This window comes from Dermacentor andersoni, chromosome 4, assembly GCF_023375885.2.
Source record: "Dermacentor andersoni chromosome 4, qqDerAnde1_hic_scaffold, whole genome shotgun sequence".
Taxonomy (NCBI): Eukaryota; Metazoa; Arthropoda; class Arachnida; order Ixodida; family Ixodidae; genus Dermacentor; species Dermacentor andersoni.
Genome location: NC_092817.1, coordinates 208575277 through 208591186, shown reverse-complemented (window position 1 = coordinate 208591186; position 15910 = coordinate 208575277).

The following is a 15910-nucleotide window of genomic DNA, read 5'->3' as shown; positions in this document are numbered from 1 at the left end:
ATCAGCTGCATGACTGTCTAAATCAATTAACAGTAAGATTTTCCGGAGCAAAGATAATTTTTATGGGTGACTTTAACTTTCCTAACATAAATTGGTCGAGCACATGTCCTTTCTCTAACCCATCATCCAGTTAGGCTAATCAGTTTATCGCTATTTGTTCTGACTTTACCTTAGTACAAATCGTCGTTATTCCAACATGGGTAGCAGGCACTACGTCATCATTACTTGATCTCGTGCTGCCATCATCAGCTAATATTATATCCCCGATAACGCACTTACCTTGCCTTAGCGAACACGATACATTACATTTTACAATCACGATATCACTACCACTGAAACGTAAACGATTTAAGCAAATAAAAGATTATAGAAAGGCTAACTTGTCCGCAATAAACAACGAACTTGCTTCCTTTCTTAACACGTTTCTACTCTGCCATCTCGATCGTTCTGTCGAGACAAATTGGCTCCTCTTTAAAGAAAAAATATCTGATCTAATAAATCGTTATATTCCAGTCCGACGTATATATTCAAATAGTAATGCACCGTGGTGTAAAAGACACCTTAACAGACTAAGTAAAAAAAGAAACGCATATTTCGTATCGCTAAACGGTCACTAAATCATGAACACTGGTTCTCATGCAGATCCGCTGCCGCCACGTACTTCTCAAACTTACTGTCTGCGAAGTTTTCCTACTAGAACGTTACCCTTCCCAAGCTACTGAAAACCAACAGTAGGGCATTCTGCAGCTCTATAAAAGGAGATAGCACTAGAAAGATTACTCTAACTTCACTAACTTGAAAAGCAATCACCGACCACGCATGCACTGACGTGCTAAATGACACGCTCGTACAGGCCTTTTCGCCGTCTTCGCGTGCTACTCCTCCACCCGAAATACGACCAAACTAATACTACCACATGGATGCCATAGCATTTAATAGAAACGGTATTAAATCGATTATAAATAAATTAGAATTAAAATCGTCATGTGGTGTTGATCGAATTACCAATAAATTTTTACACAGCACCAGTGAGTATTGTTCGCTAATTTTACAATTACTTTTTTCTCAGTCGCTTCACAACGGCACATTGCCTTTAGATTGGAAAACGGCTAAGATGATTCCAATTCATAAGTCTGGTGATACGCATAACCCTTCTAATTATAGGCACATTAGTATGACTTCAGCGCCCTGTAAGATAATGGAGTACGTTATTTATTCTCAGGGAATCGATCATCTTGAATCTAACAACTTCGTTGCATCTAGCCCACATGGTTTTCGTAAAACATTCTCTTGTGATGCCCAGCTTCTTTGGTTTAATAACGACTTGCATTACAACTTGGACGCAGGCTTTCTTACGGACTTCTTGATTTCGCTAAAGCTTTTGACAAAGTTCACGACACATTACTGCTATCTAAACTCAGAGCACTAAACATTGATACTAATGTAATTAATTGAATACAAGCATTTCTAACACCCCGCGTGGAATTTGTAAGCGCCAATGACGTAAATTCAGCTGTAACACCCGTGATATCTGGCGTTCCACAAGCGTCTGTGCTCGGACCGCTGTTGTTTTTGATCTACGTTAACGATCTACCTGATAACATATCGTATAAAGTTTGCATTTTTGTAGATGACTGCGTAATATATCGTAAAATTACTAGTGACACTAATATTTCATCTCTTCAGGACGATTTAAACACACTGCATAACTGGACTATAAAATGGCACATGCCGCTTAACGTGAAGAAATGTAAATTCATGCGAATATACCGTGTTAATGAAGCTTGTCCTGCCTATTTACTTGATAACATTCCTTTAGAGAGCGTAACAAACTACAAATATCTGGGCGTACATATAATCTATAACTTATCCTGGAAGTAGCATATCGACTTTATAACGAGCAAAGCTAATCGCACACTTGGATATCTTCGCAGAAATTTCTCGCTCGCACCATTATCACTCAAACATTTGTTGTACACGACATATGTCCGTCCAGAGTTGGAACATGCATCATAAGTATGGGAACCACATGAGGCCATCTCAATTAAGTGCCTTGAAAATGTCGAGAATCGCTCCACTCGGTTTACACTAGCTAACATGACCTTGGGTTGTAGCGCGAAGTGAACACGGACACGAGGCGTTAGACATGTGTCCCCTTTAGTGCCTTGTAACACCGGTATAGTTTATCAGATTGCACTCAAGTGCGGGAAAACTTACATTGGACAGAAGAGCAGGTACAATAATATTGCTACGGAACAGCCGCCACAGTGTGGCTGCACTGAGGAGGACGAAGACGACATGTGTGCCGGTTTGATATAGTGTCGCCATTTTGGCCTCCGTGAGCTTCCCTGTAAATAAATTGTAAATAGTATTCCGCTTCAGCTTCACGTAACATTAATTTGGTGGAGGTGGACGTTCCCCGTACCCATCATGGAGCTTCGCAGCGGTCGCAACGGCGACAATGCAACTTCGGCTCCTGCTGGCGGCACTTCATCTGCGCAAGCGTCTCCGCCTGCAGCCCCGACCTACGTCGCCGTTTCCCCACCTCGGGATCCTGGTGTTTTCAACGGAGTCGGCAGTCCTGATGTTGACGACTGGCTCCGCTTATACGAACGTGTCAGCACCAGTCACAGGTGGGATCCGACTGTTATGCTTGCCAACGTACTTTTCTACCTCGACGCAGCTCCATTGGCGTGGTTCCAGACTCACGAAGAGGAGATCTCGAGCTGGGATCTCTTCAAAGACAAGCTACGCGACCTTTTTGGCAATCCATTTGGTCGACAAGTCAACGCCAAGAAAGCCCTTGCCACACGTGTGCAGATGTCGACCGAGTTCTACGTGTCGTACATTCTCGACGTGTTGGCCCTTTGTGCCAAGGCTGACCCGAACATGACTGAGGAGGATAAGGTTAATCATGTCCACAAAGGCATTGCTGACGACGCCTTCAATTTACTAGTGTTTACGAACGTCACCAGCATCGATACCATCCTCAAGGAGTGCCGCCGTTTCGAGCATGCTAAAAGCCGCCGGGTATCCCAGCACATCACGCGACTTCCCAACACAGCTGCTACGTCATCCTGTGATGACCTCTTCCACCAGCCATCGCGATGTGACAACTTGACCCGTATCATTCGTGGTGAGGTCGAAGCGGCACAACCAGCCGCCCCTTCATTCTCTTTACCTGAACATTCTCCGGTGACAATCTCCTTGATCCAGGCCGTCGTCCGTCAAGAGTTGTCCAACGTCGGCGTGCAATCCATTCGTCCCGTACGCTCGGAACCTTTGTCTCCACGCACGTCCCTACCGCGCTCTTCTTACTCCTCTTATGGACAGCGCAACCCCTCTGAATGGCGAACCGTGGACGACAAGCCGATTTGTTTTAACTGCCGACGCATTGGACATGTCGCTCACCACTTCCGCAGCAACGGGACTTCTCCGACGCGCTATTATCCTGATTACCCCCCTCCCCCTATACCTAATCCTTTTCCTTCGCCCCTTCTATGCCCGCTCCATCATCTGACCCTGCGACACCTTTGCCACGACCCCGCTACTCCCGCTCGCCTTCTCCCTCCCGCCGCCAATCTCGCTCGCCCCCGTCACGCCGTGCTCCTTCTCCGACCCACTCGCCGCACCCCCGACCGGAAAACTAGACAGTGCAGCTTCTGGAGGTGAAGTTGCATTGACGACATTGGCACAAAATCCTCGCTGCACCTTACCCACGCACAAGAATCTTTTGGACGTTCTCGTCGACAATGTTCCTGTGTGCGCGTTGATTGACACCGGGGCGCATGTTTCCATTATGAGTGCTGCTCTTCGCCGTCGGCTCAAGAAAGTTCTGACGCCTGCCCCGAACCGAGTTATACAAGTCACCGACGGAGGGACTGTCGCTATTGTTGGCATGTGTTCTGCCCGACTCACCATTGCTGAGAGACACACCGTCGTTCTCTTCACCGTCATCGAGCATTGCCCTCACGAACTCATTCTTGGTCTGGATTTTCTTGCCCATCATTCTGCCCTCATTGAATGTTCCGCCGGCTCACTTCGCCTTGACTTGCCTCTCCTTGCCGACCCTGTAGACGCGCCTCCAAGCCATCTGAGCTGCATAGATTTTATTCGCCTACCACCTCACTCTGTGACCCACGTCGACTTGTTGTCCTCTCCAGCTGTACCCGACGGCAATTACGTGGCCGCACCAATTCCGGCCGTTACGCTTACACATGGTGTTACCGTGCCGCACACTGTGCTGAAAATTACTGGCAACCGCACCTGCCTTCCACTTGTCAATTTCGCGCTAACCGCGCAAGTTCTGCCTCAGGGGATCTCCTTGGCTATAATTCGCGCTTTGCAGGATGATGAGGTCGAGCCATTCACAGTGGAAGATCGTTACAGCTCAGCCCATACCGTGACGTCATCGCACGGTACTGATGTCGACATTAAGAAGATGGTCTCCTCTGACCTTACACCAGCTCAATCTGAAGCTCTTTGCCGCGTTCTTGAAGGCTATCACGACATTTTTGACTTTGACAACAGACCCTTAGGTCAAACGTCCGTCGTGACCCATCGCATAAATACTGGCGAAGCGAACCCTATTCACCGACGTCCATACCGTGTTTCTTCGTCAGAACGAGCTGTTATCCAACAAAAAGTCACAAAGATGCTTGCAAAGGACCTTATCGAGCCTTCCTGTGTGCGTGTCGTGTGGTTCTTTCTTCGTCTTGTCCCTTTTTTTGCGCAGTTTTTCTTGGATTTTCTAGCCCCTCACCGTACGCTTCTAGACTTCCTGTAGTCCCTGGGCATCTCCCGTCGTACTTGTCAAAAAGAAGGATGGAACGTGGCGCTTTTGTGTAGATTATCGCCACCTGAACAAAATCACAAAAAAGGACGTGTACCCTTTGCCACGTATTGATGACGTTCTCGACTGCCTGTACGGTGCCACGTATTTTTCTTCTATCGACTTACGGTCCGGCTACTGGCAGATATTCGTCGATGACATGGACCGAGAGAAGACTGCATTTGTTACCCCTGACGGCCTTTATCAGTTCAAGGTGATGCCTTTTGGTCTCTGTAACGCGCCCGCCACCTTCGAACGTATGATGGACTCTTTGCTTCAGGGGTTCAAGTGGTCCACCTGTTTGTGCTATCTGCACGACGTTAGAGTTTATTCGCCCACATTCGACACGCATCTAGACCGTCTTTCAGCGATTCTTGACGTGTTCCGCCGAGCCGGCCTCCAGTTGAACTCGTCAAAATGTCATTTCGCTCGCCGCCAAATCGCCGTCCTTGGACACCTCGTAGACGCCAGCGGCGTGCGACCCGATCCGGACAAAATTCGCGCCGTTACGAATTTTCCTGTTCCGAAATCTACCAAGGACGTTCGTAGTTTCGTAGGGCTTTCCTCTTATTTCCGACGCTTTGTGAAGGATTTTGCGACCATCGCACGCCCCCTTACCGACCTCTTGAAGAAAGACGCCCCTTTTTCTTGGGGTCCTGACCATGCCTCATCTTTCTCGCAGCTGACTACTCTCCTTACCACGCCTCCAATTTTGGCTTACTTTGACCCGTCTGCCTCAACGGAAGTTCGAACTGATGCCAGTGGTCACGGCATAGGAGCAGTGTTAGCACAGCGCCAGCGTGGACATGATCGTGTTAGAGCCTACGCCAGCTGACTTCTATCACCCGCCGAGCGCAATTATTCAATCACAGAGGGCGAGTGCCTCGCTCTTGTGTGGGCTGTTGCGAAATTTCGTCCATACTTGTACGGAAGCCCCTTCTGTGTCATCACTGATCACCACGCTCTCTGCTGGCTATCCTCGCTCAAGGACCCCACGGGACGACTCGCGTGCTGGGCGTTTGTGATGTGTGGTGCGCGACGTGGTGCGGGGCTCGGGACGGTCGAGAGCAGACGACGCCGAGTGCACGCGCGCCGAGCTGGAAGGAGGGAAACGACGACGCCGAAGAGCGCCCGGCACGTGAACGCGCGGCGCAGGAAAAACAAAAAGGAAAAAAGCAACCAATTAGAAAAGACCACGGGGCTTCGGGCAGCCAATCAGTAAATGCCAAATCGGCCATACCACAAGAAAAAGCGTGGTGCGCTGGCAGAAGGGGGGCGACACGCAAGAGGACACGCAGGGAGACGCCGGGGAGACGCCAGCAGAGTCCCAGGAAGCAACGGCAGGAGGAGGTCAACCACCGGAGCGGGCGTTGAAGACGGGCCGTCGGGTTCCGGACCCGAGCCCACCAGGACTTCACCCGCCCGGGGCCTCCTGCCAACCGGTTCCTGTGCGTCGCCCGTCTACCTGAGCGTGCCGTCAGCTCCTCAAGGCCGGTGAGCTTTTGCGCCAGTGGGCAGGACGAGAACAGTCGGGCTTCGGGCCCGAGTTCTACGACAGCTGCCCGGCCAGAACGCCACCCCCGTCTGCCGTGCCGCCTGCTGCCCGAGGCCGGCGTTCGAGCTTCCGCGCCGTGGGCGAGAGGGGAGTAGTCGGGCTACGGGCCCGAGCTCTCTGCCCGGCCAGAACGCCGCCGCCGTCCACCCAGCCGCCAGCGTTACCTCGCCTCGCCAGAGCTGGCGCGCTCCCGGCGCCCGGTCGGTCAACCTACGCCACGACCTTTGGTGAGACCGGCGCCACTCCTTCTGCCAGCTCGTCGCCGCGTTGCCGCGTCGAGACTGCGACGCGTCCCCGCCCTCGTGGCAAGCCCGGACTCGCACCCTTGTTAAAGCCCTAAGTGTGCTCCTTACCGCAATGTTTTCTTGAATGTTTATTTTATGCATGCTTTCCGTTTCGTTCTATTTGCTTTATGCCTTTTTTATTTTTGATTAAAAGTCTTTGTGTGTGTGTTCAAACCAACGGCTTTGTCCTCAATTGGGTTCTCGGAGGCTCCGCCTAAGAGAACCATTAAAACATTGAGAACACGAACCTTTGGCCCCCATATTAGGGGTCGTCACAGCGTTACGCCTGCAAGAATATACCTTCTCCGTGGTATGTAAGACGGGACGCTTGCACAAGGATGCCGATTGTTTGTCCCGCTACCCCGTCGACGAACCGGCTGATGCGGACGCCATCGCTTGCGTTTTCGCTGTGTCCCAGTTGCTTCAAAGCGGCGACGCGCAACATCGCGATCCTTCACTACTAGCCCTCATCGACCGTCTGGAGTCAACGCTGGCGACACCTCTCTCCGAATGTTTCGCCTCAATGAGGGGTCATTATACCGCCCCAACTTCCATCCACACGGCCTGGACCTTCTGCTCGTCATACCATCGCACCTGCGTTCGACTGTCCTCCAGCAACTTCACGATGCTCCCTTAGCTGGACACTTGGGCGTCTCACGCACATACGACCGTGTACGCCGTCGATTCTTTTGGCCAGGTCTCGCCCGCTCCGTGCGGCGCTACGTTGCCGCTTGTGAGCCCTGTCAGCGCCGGAGGAAGCCCTCCACACCTCCAGCTGGGTATCTCCAGCCGATCGACATCCCACCGGAACCCTTTTTCCGTGTTGGTCTAGACCTGCTTGGACCGTTTCCTCTCTCGGGCTCCGGAAATAAATGGGTCGCCGTCGCTACCGATTATGCTAAGCGGTACGCAATCACCAGAGCCCTCGCGACAAGTTGCGCTACTGACGTTGCTGACTTTCTGCTCTATGACATCATTTTAGTGCACGGTGCTCCGCGCCAATTACTCACTGACCGCGGCCGCAGCTTTCTGTCGGCAATCGTCGAGAACATACTCCGCTCCTGTTCGACAAAGCACAAGTTCAGCACGTCCTACCACCCCGAGACCAACGGCCTCACGGAGCGCTTCAATCGAACCATCACTGACATGCTTTCCAAGTACGTTGCGACCGACCACCATGATTGAGATCTTCACTTACCATATGTGACGTTCGCGTATAATTCATCACGTCACGACACCGCCGGTTATTCACCGTTCTATCTCCTATATGGCCGAGAACCCGTGTTGCCCTTGGACACTTTGCTGCCCTCGGCCACACGTTCCGCCACTGAATACGCCCGCGACGCGATCGCACACGCCGACCACGCGCGCCAGCTCGCCCGCACCCGTCTCGAGGCCTCACAGGAGCATCAGAGACGCCTCTATGATTGCCACCATCGCGACGTGTACTTTACCCTGGGTTCTCTGGTGCTTCTGTAGTCACCCGTTCGCCGTGTGGGCCTTTCCGAAAAGCTGCTGTCGCGCTACACAGGCCCTTACCGTGTGGTACGCCAAGTGACCGATGTCACGTATGAAATCATCCCCGCCGATCTCTCAGCGTCATCATCAGCTGCAAGTGACATCGTTCACGTGGCAAGACTAAAACCCTACCACACACCTTTCACCGCGGATGTGTAGATTAAGCACCGGGACGGTGCTTCTACAGCCGGGGGTGATGCTACGGAAGAGCCGCCACAGTGTGCCTGCACTGAGGAGGACGAAGACGACGTGTGTGCCGGTTTGATATAGCGTCGCCATTTTGGCCTCTGTGAGCTTACCTGTAAATAAATTGTAAATAGTATTCGGCTTCAGCTTCACGTAACAATATTAGACTAAAAGAACACAAACATTCACTAAACAACCATAATGCATCACATTTAGCGTCACATTGTTTCAATTGTGGTTGTAAGCCTTTCTTTGAAGACACAAAAATTCGTTCGAGACACAAATGCCAAACCACACGGGAAATATTCGAGGCATTCCACATCAAAAGATTAGGAGACACTTGCGTTAGCCATGCATCTTTGTCTCTGTTAGATTGCGAATTTCAGTACCTTCACAATACGTGTACTAATCTGAAGTAATCTTTTTTTTTTTTGTGTTTCCTGCTTTGACTGCCATACCTCCTGATATGTTTAACTGATGTTTTTTTACCTTGTCACGTTCTTATGCTGCGGTTCTGGCAATCACCTATATATATATATATATGTGTGTGTGTGTGTTCTTCGTTCTAATAAAAAATGAGTTGGGAGTTAGCGCTCGTCCTGTCTGCTCCTTTCTGTGTCCGCGTTCACTTCGCGCTACAATCCAAGCTCATTTTACCGTACCAACTCGCCCAACTCCTTATCCTTTTGCATTACACTAGCTAATTACCATCGTACGGCAAGCGTAACACAAATGAAGACTACACTGAACCTACCTTCACTGTTAACACGCAGGAAGCAATCACGCCTATGCTTATTTCATAAGGTTTACTACCAGAACGCAGCGCTTCGGTCAGCATGGATTAATCGAACACCATTCATCTCCTCACGTAGAGATTATACGCATAACGTACATGTGCCTCGCTCTAACACACTAACAGATTCGCAATCATTTTTACCAAGAACATGCAACGAATGGAACGGTCTGGTAGCATCCATTGTTAGTATAAGTAATCCTGTTTAGTTGAGAATCGCTTTAGTTAACTACATTTAAATCATGAAACTTGCGTTCAATATATCATGTGGCTTTTCATTGTCTAAAAACTATATTTGCAACTTCACTATGTATGTCTTGACCCATCATTCCCAATTTGTGTATTGAAAAGCGTATCGAGAGATTTCTATGGTGAACTGCCACTATTATTTTTTTTTGGTTATGATGTGTAAATTCATGAGCTAGCACAATTTTTCATTGTTTCTTATGCTGTGCCTTTTCTGTACATCAATTTTTTACCTCCTTTATGTAGCCTCTCTCCTGTATAATGTATACTTACCTTGAGGGTACTGTAAATAAATAAATAAATTAATTAATTAATAAAAATTGGGAATGTGTTTAGTCTGCAGAAGTTATGGCCGGTACAACCAGTATGGCTGAACGTTAGCCCTACTACGGCGCCTCTTTCGTCTTGTTGGTGATCGTCCTCTTTGTCCCTCTCGTGGCTCCGTGACAATATATGCACGCACATGTAGAAACACACGCATGAACGTACATATAGAGGGTAGGACCCCCGTCGACACCCCGAAATAAAATACCGGCTACGCCCGTGGCTGCAACAGCTCAGACGTTTGCGCGCAAACGCACAGTACCACGCAACAAAAAGCGGTGCAATGTTTTTCAACATGCATAGGACGTTTTCTCGCCGAGACCGAAAGGCAAGAAATGCTTTAATGGGTGCCTAAAAAAACTTCACACACATAGGGCAGACAAATATGTGAGCGCATTTTGGCTGCCGAAAGCAGCTGATTAATGATCGTCGCCAAGACAACTATCGTGCCTGCAGTTAGGGCAATGACCATCAACAGAGTGTCATTTATCACTAACCGTCGTTCACAGTAGCTGCAGATTTTCGATATGTACGATGCGGACACGTAGACTTAAATGCATTGCAAATGTCCACAAGTGCATATTTTGCGCAAAGGTTACTTTTACAATTAATTTATACCGCAGACTAGCAGCTGCTTGGTAGCAGCATATCTGCAAGTGAAAGAGATTGAAAATGCGCGAGCTTCATGATCAAATTTATTTCGTACAAGGGAACGGATGACCAATGGCTGCTGGCAGCAGGGCAGTAGTTCTTGTTCTTGGAGCCTTGGGGGGCAGAATTCAAAGCAACTGGAAAGGCAAGATGCTATTAAGAGTAACAACAGGTTATTTTTATTGCAATATCACATCAATATGGCAAACTTCAAAACTATATGTAGCCAAGCCAGCAGTTTATGTATTTATTAATTTATTTATTTATTTATTTATTTATTTATTTATTTATTTATTTCAGGAGTACTGCCGACCTCTCATACGGGGCCTTAGTCAGGAGTGGCTTATAACACAAAAAACAGATTTGAAATCAAAGACAATTCTAGAAGCACAACAGGAAAATTTGCCAAAGCAAGTCCAATGCAGGTACTAGGGAGAACATGATTCTTGCACAGGTACAAGAAACTGAAACGCTACAAACTCAAACACTAGAAATTATAAAATTCAAGGGCAAAACAATGGCAGCAGGCATCTCTTGAGAAACATCTCTGCAACGAGTGCACACACAATAACCAGTGCAAGATAAATTTGTAAAACCTTACGCCTTGCGAGCGCCGAAAGATAAGCATGGCGCCAAATAAATATTTTTAGCTCAGAGAAAAGGTGTCTTGCAAGAACACCCCCTCAGTTTCTTTGGGCACTAGCATCGCATGGATCACCGATTAACGGATTCTATGTACGTGTCCTTGTTTATGCGCAGCTTGTCATGATAAAGTAAAAACCTGTATTTAAAACGATCATGTTGTCTTCTTGTCTGCAATGCATCAAGGTTAGCGTTATTTAGATGTGTAGTGGGGGATGTAAAGGAAATGTAGCGTTTGTAAACAAATCTAATTGCTTTCCTTTCTATCATTTCAAGCTTTTTAATGTTTTCTTGGCTATGCGAATCCCAAACCACAGAAGAGTACTTGAGGATTGGACGGATGTAAGTTTTGTACGCAATTAGTTTTAATTTTGGGCTGGATTTCCGCACAGACCTTAGCAATCCCAATTCCTGCAAAGCTTTCTTTTCTATGCAGGCAACATGCTCATTCCACCTAAAATCAGCGCTAAGTAGAACGCCCAAATACTTGTAAGTATCAACGAAAGATAGTTTTTGACCATTAATAAAATAATCGTATTTTAAGGGAGACCGTTTACACGTCACGCTCATAGCCACCATCTTCTTTTCGTTGACCTTAATTTGCCAGACTTCACACCAAGAAGATATTTTGATTAAGGCTGTCTTTAAGAGAGCCTGGTCGCATGGCGTGCGTATTTCGTGATAAAGGATGCAGTCATCTGCAAATAACTTAATATTAACCGTAAGAGCAAGGGTGATGTCATTTATGAATATTAAACAGAACAGTGGCCCAAGCGCTGAACCTTGAGGGATCCCCGATTTCACCGGTCGTAAATCGGAGCACACGTTGTCAATAGTGACAGTTTGATTTCGATACGAGATGCAGGCCTCGATCCATGAAATTAAGGTATCTATTTCACTATAGATTTCAGTGTTGCCAGAAGTTTGGGATGGGACACGCCATCAAACGATTTTTCAAAGTCTAGGAGTATCATGTCAGTTTGACCTTGTTTGACCTGTTTATAGCAGTTAGGCGAACAACAACTTTATTGCGGTTGAGCAAGTTACATATACAGAGAAGCAAACGTGGCATAACAGGTCACGTGATTACGGGTGCTCGGTGACGACTGCACATTCATCCGTGCTGCGGTAATTATTCACACCATGCATACTGTAATATGACAGCACATTTTTCTTGATGTGTTCATATAAAACCGGTCAATTTATTGTTACACGGCGCTTATTAAATATATAGACACAATTTTACATTCCTGACCTCGACCAAGCCCAATCGAACAAGCGGTATATCGCAGGCGTTAAATCCTAAAGAATCGCGGGCGTTTAATCCTAACAAGCGCGAGTGTGCGAGGTTTTCGCTTGCTACAAGATAATGAACACTAGCAAATGAATGAACGTTACATAGAAAATCAAAAGACCAAATCAAAGCAATGACTAAAAAATGATGAAATGAAAGAGAGAAAAACCAGGTCACCAAGTCGCGCAACTTGCTGTGATAACTCAGAACAACAAGGGTGCAACGGCAAATTGTATCTGCTTGTATTTACTCTGTTTTGACAACACAGTTCTAGACCCGCATAGTCAGAACAATCAGTGAGGCAACATAGCAAATTCGGTGAGTTGGCTAGTTAACTGTCGCGTATACGTGCAACGTGACACAGGCGTGCCGTTCATTCTTTATGCCGCGTCTGTGTCGCGCTGCACATATACACCAAATTCGTACAAGTGAGGTACCTTTCATGCCAGGCCTATGCGGGAGTGTTACTCGAGATAAATGCGCCTTTAGTGTAAACAAGGCGAACGTACCTCGCATATTCTGGCCCCTTTTGGAGCCGGCCGCTTTGGACCCATACTGAGTGGCCATACCAGTCTCCGGCGCACGTCTGTCCTTCCTCGCCGCACGAGTGAAGAGTTTTGTCACCTTCCGTGCAGTTTGCTGCGCTGCACAACGTCGTACTGGAATGCAAGCGTCAATATAATCGGTTTCTTGCCATTTCACCAAGGTCCTTGACTTAATATCATCGAATACGGTACCTGCAACCCGAAGCCGATGAACGCAACGCACGCTCGATGGTCTGCTGATTGCAATGTCAATGGCACTGACGGAAACTACACACTGCAAACGAGTCGGCATCGAGCCCGCAAAGTTGGCTTCGTAGCGGCGCAGTTGAACATTTGATATCATTTTTCACCACGTGATCGCGATAGGCGAATAGAGGTGCGAGCGGCGCCGGAAAAGTTAGGCGCGACTCTGCGCCCTGCGGGAACATACATAGGAACACTATGCCTGCGCGGCGCACAGCGTCTCCCATTCTAATTACAGAATTCTCTTCTAAGTGGCATGCTGCACATTTCGTGCAGGCAGATTGCGCGGGCTTCGTTGACGGGACAATGACGACGGGTGTGACCATACACCGTGCAGTGCGTGCACGTGGACACGTAGGCGTCCTCGACCACTCACGTAATGTCCAGGCGGTGCACAGATTTTGACGTGACATCAATTTTCTGAAATGGGCAAACATCGAGCACGCGGGAGCAGTTACCCCTTCGCTCCTTGAAGGATGTTTTCATTGTCGTGCGCGAGCAGTCGAAGCCTAATCCGGAGTTTTTCTCGTTGATTACTGATACCCGGTTCGCCGGGGATATTTTCGGATCCAGTACGACGAGTTTCACTTGGGATTTTATTTTTCCCAGTGTGTGGATGCTCATAGTTGTTCTTTTGAAGAGACAGCCGCTAACCTTCTTCTCCAGGTTGCCTATCGTTATCCTGCCTTTCCGGATTACCCTGACTCCCAGACGCGTTTTTCTGAGGGCGAGTTCTCCTATACCGGCTTCTGCGGGATGTACTTTGCTGTTGAGTGATGTTAATAATTCCTTAAATGGCGTCTTCGACTCACCGATTAGCGTGAGGAATGCGAGATCCTCGCTTAGTCACACCGCTGTACCCGCCGGGGCCGTCGGTGTAGGTCGAAGCCCCTCGGGGACCCGCGGATGTCGGGCCCCGGCTAGTAGGCCTCCACCGCGGCGTCGCCCTCGCGTCGTCCAATCACCACCGCGGGAAAGGACCGAATAGGCATGTTCACAGCACCCAGCTCCACCCGAACAAGCAAGTCGACCGCCTCGCGGCGGCACCACGCCAAGCTGATGACGGAACTCCTGAATGCAACAGCATGCGCGCAAATTCTGCGCAAATGATTATCATTGAGTTAACCTCGGTGATGATTTGCGCGCGCACCGAGGTCGCTCTTTCCGTAATGTACTCCAAGAGAATCTCCTCGATACGTCTTTGATACGAGAACATCAAAACTGGATTTAACCGCTCTTTCGGCGCATGCGTGAGGAGCAGTGGTTGTGAGAGATAAATGTCGCGACTTTCGGTCCTTGAAATTTGTCTTCAGGTAGGCACCACAGGGAAAAACGTTTTCTGCCTTAGTCCATAGCCGAGCTGGCAGCATATTATCGACACAATGCGTCGCTGACACGGCGAAGAGGCCGTGACCGTGGTGAGTTTGTTGCGTTGGTAACATATTCTGACCGCCACCGGGACATGATACGTTTCTATATTCGCAGATGACATTAATGGCAGAGCATTACATTGTGCTGATGTATTGTTCATTAGGGTCGTTGAGCATGCGGTACACTTCAGGATATTCCCGGGGGAACAGAAACAGTTTGAGCTCAACTGCTTGCATGTAAAACTAAGAAAACGGAGTGCCGCTGACTACTTTATCAACCGTAGGCCATTGTGACAGCTGTACAGCAGCACTGGCAGCGCAATACGCTGCACCGATGTTTATCAAAATGCTTCGATGAGTTGGAACACATCTCGTATCCCGTATGCTAAAGTACGAAAAATGGACGTCTCCATGCAATATTTCATAGCCTTATATAGACCCTTGGGCAAGCTATAGAGCAACGCTGATGACTACGTCCTACAGATTCGTAGTCATAGGGATGCGCGTGCGCGCTTGCATATTTAATTAAGGAACGCATTCCTAATTCCCGTTACGATGTTGTATACGGAGTGGGTTAAGCGGGAGAGACAAGCGCTCAAATCACCACCGCAACGTCCGATATATCTCTGTCAGCACGTGGCAGGGACCGCTGCGAGTATCAGCCGTGACAGTAGCCCATTTAATGTTTTGATATGTCCCACCGCAATGCATTGCCTATGCTTCACTGAGTAGCAACGGTACACTACGGCGACACCAACAGTAAGAAACTGACATGATGCAGCGCTTGAGCCTTCTCGGTGACTACGCATGGAAAAGCACCTCGGCCGTGTGACACAGTTTCGCGTGTATTGAATGTTACCAGCAAAATTTTTGGCGCTGTCTCAGACGCACACCATCATTGCAACTGATTTCGTTACGTTTTGGGGTACTCTTCATGCACAGTGGCCCTGCCTCGCATCGCAAAAGAGTTACCGAAAAGCAGCTCGGCAGTGTGACGAAGCTTCGCATGTACTGAATCATACGAAGGTAAAGTTTTGACGCTTCCTCTGACGCACACCATTATAGTTACTGATTTGGTTACTTTTTGGGTGCTCTTCATGCACAATGGCCGCGCCCGGCGTTGTGACGCATTTAGCGAAAAGCATTTCGGCCGTCTAACGCAGTTTCGCGTGTACTGAATCTCACATGAAAAAGATCCTGCGCTTTCTCTGACCCACATCATTATTGTAACTGATCTCGGTACCTTTTTGGGTACTTTTCTACACAGTGGTCGGGCCTGGACTTGTGAAGCACTTAGGGAAAAGCACGTCGGCCGTGTGACGCACTTTCACGTTTACTGAATCTTACCAGGAAAAATGTTTGCTGTTTCTCTGACCCACACCATTATTGTAGGTCATTTCGTAACTTTTTGTGGTACTCTTCATGCAC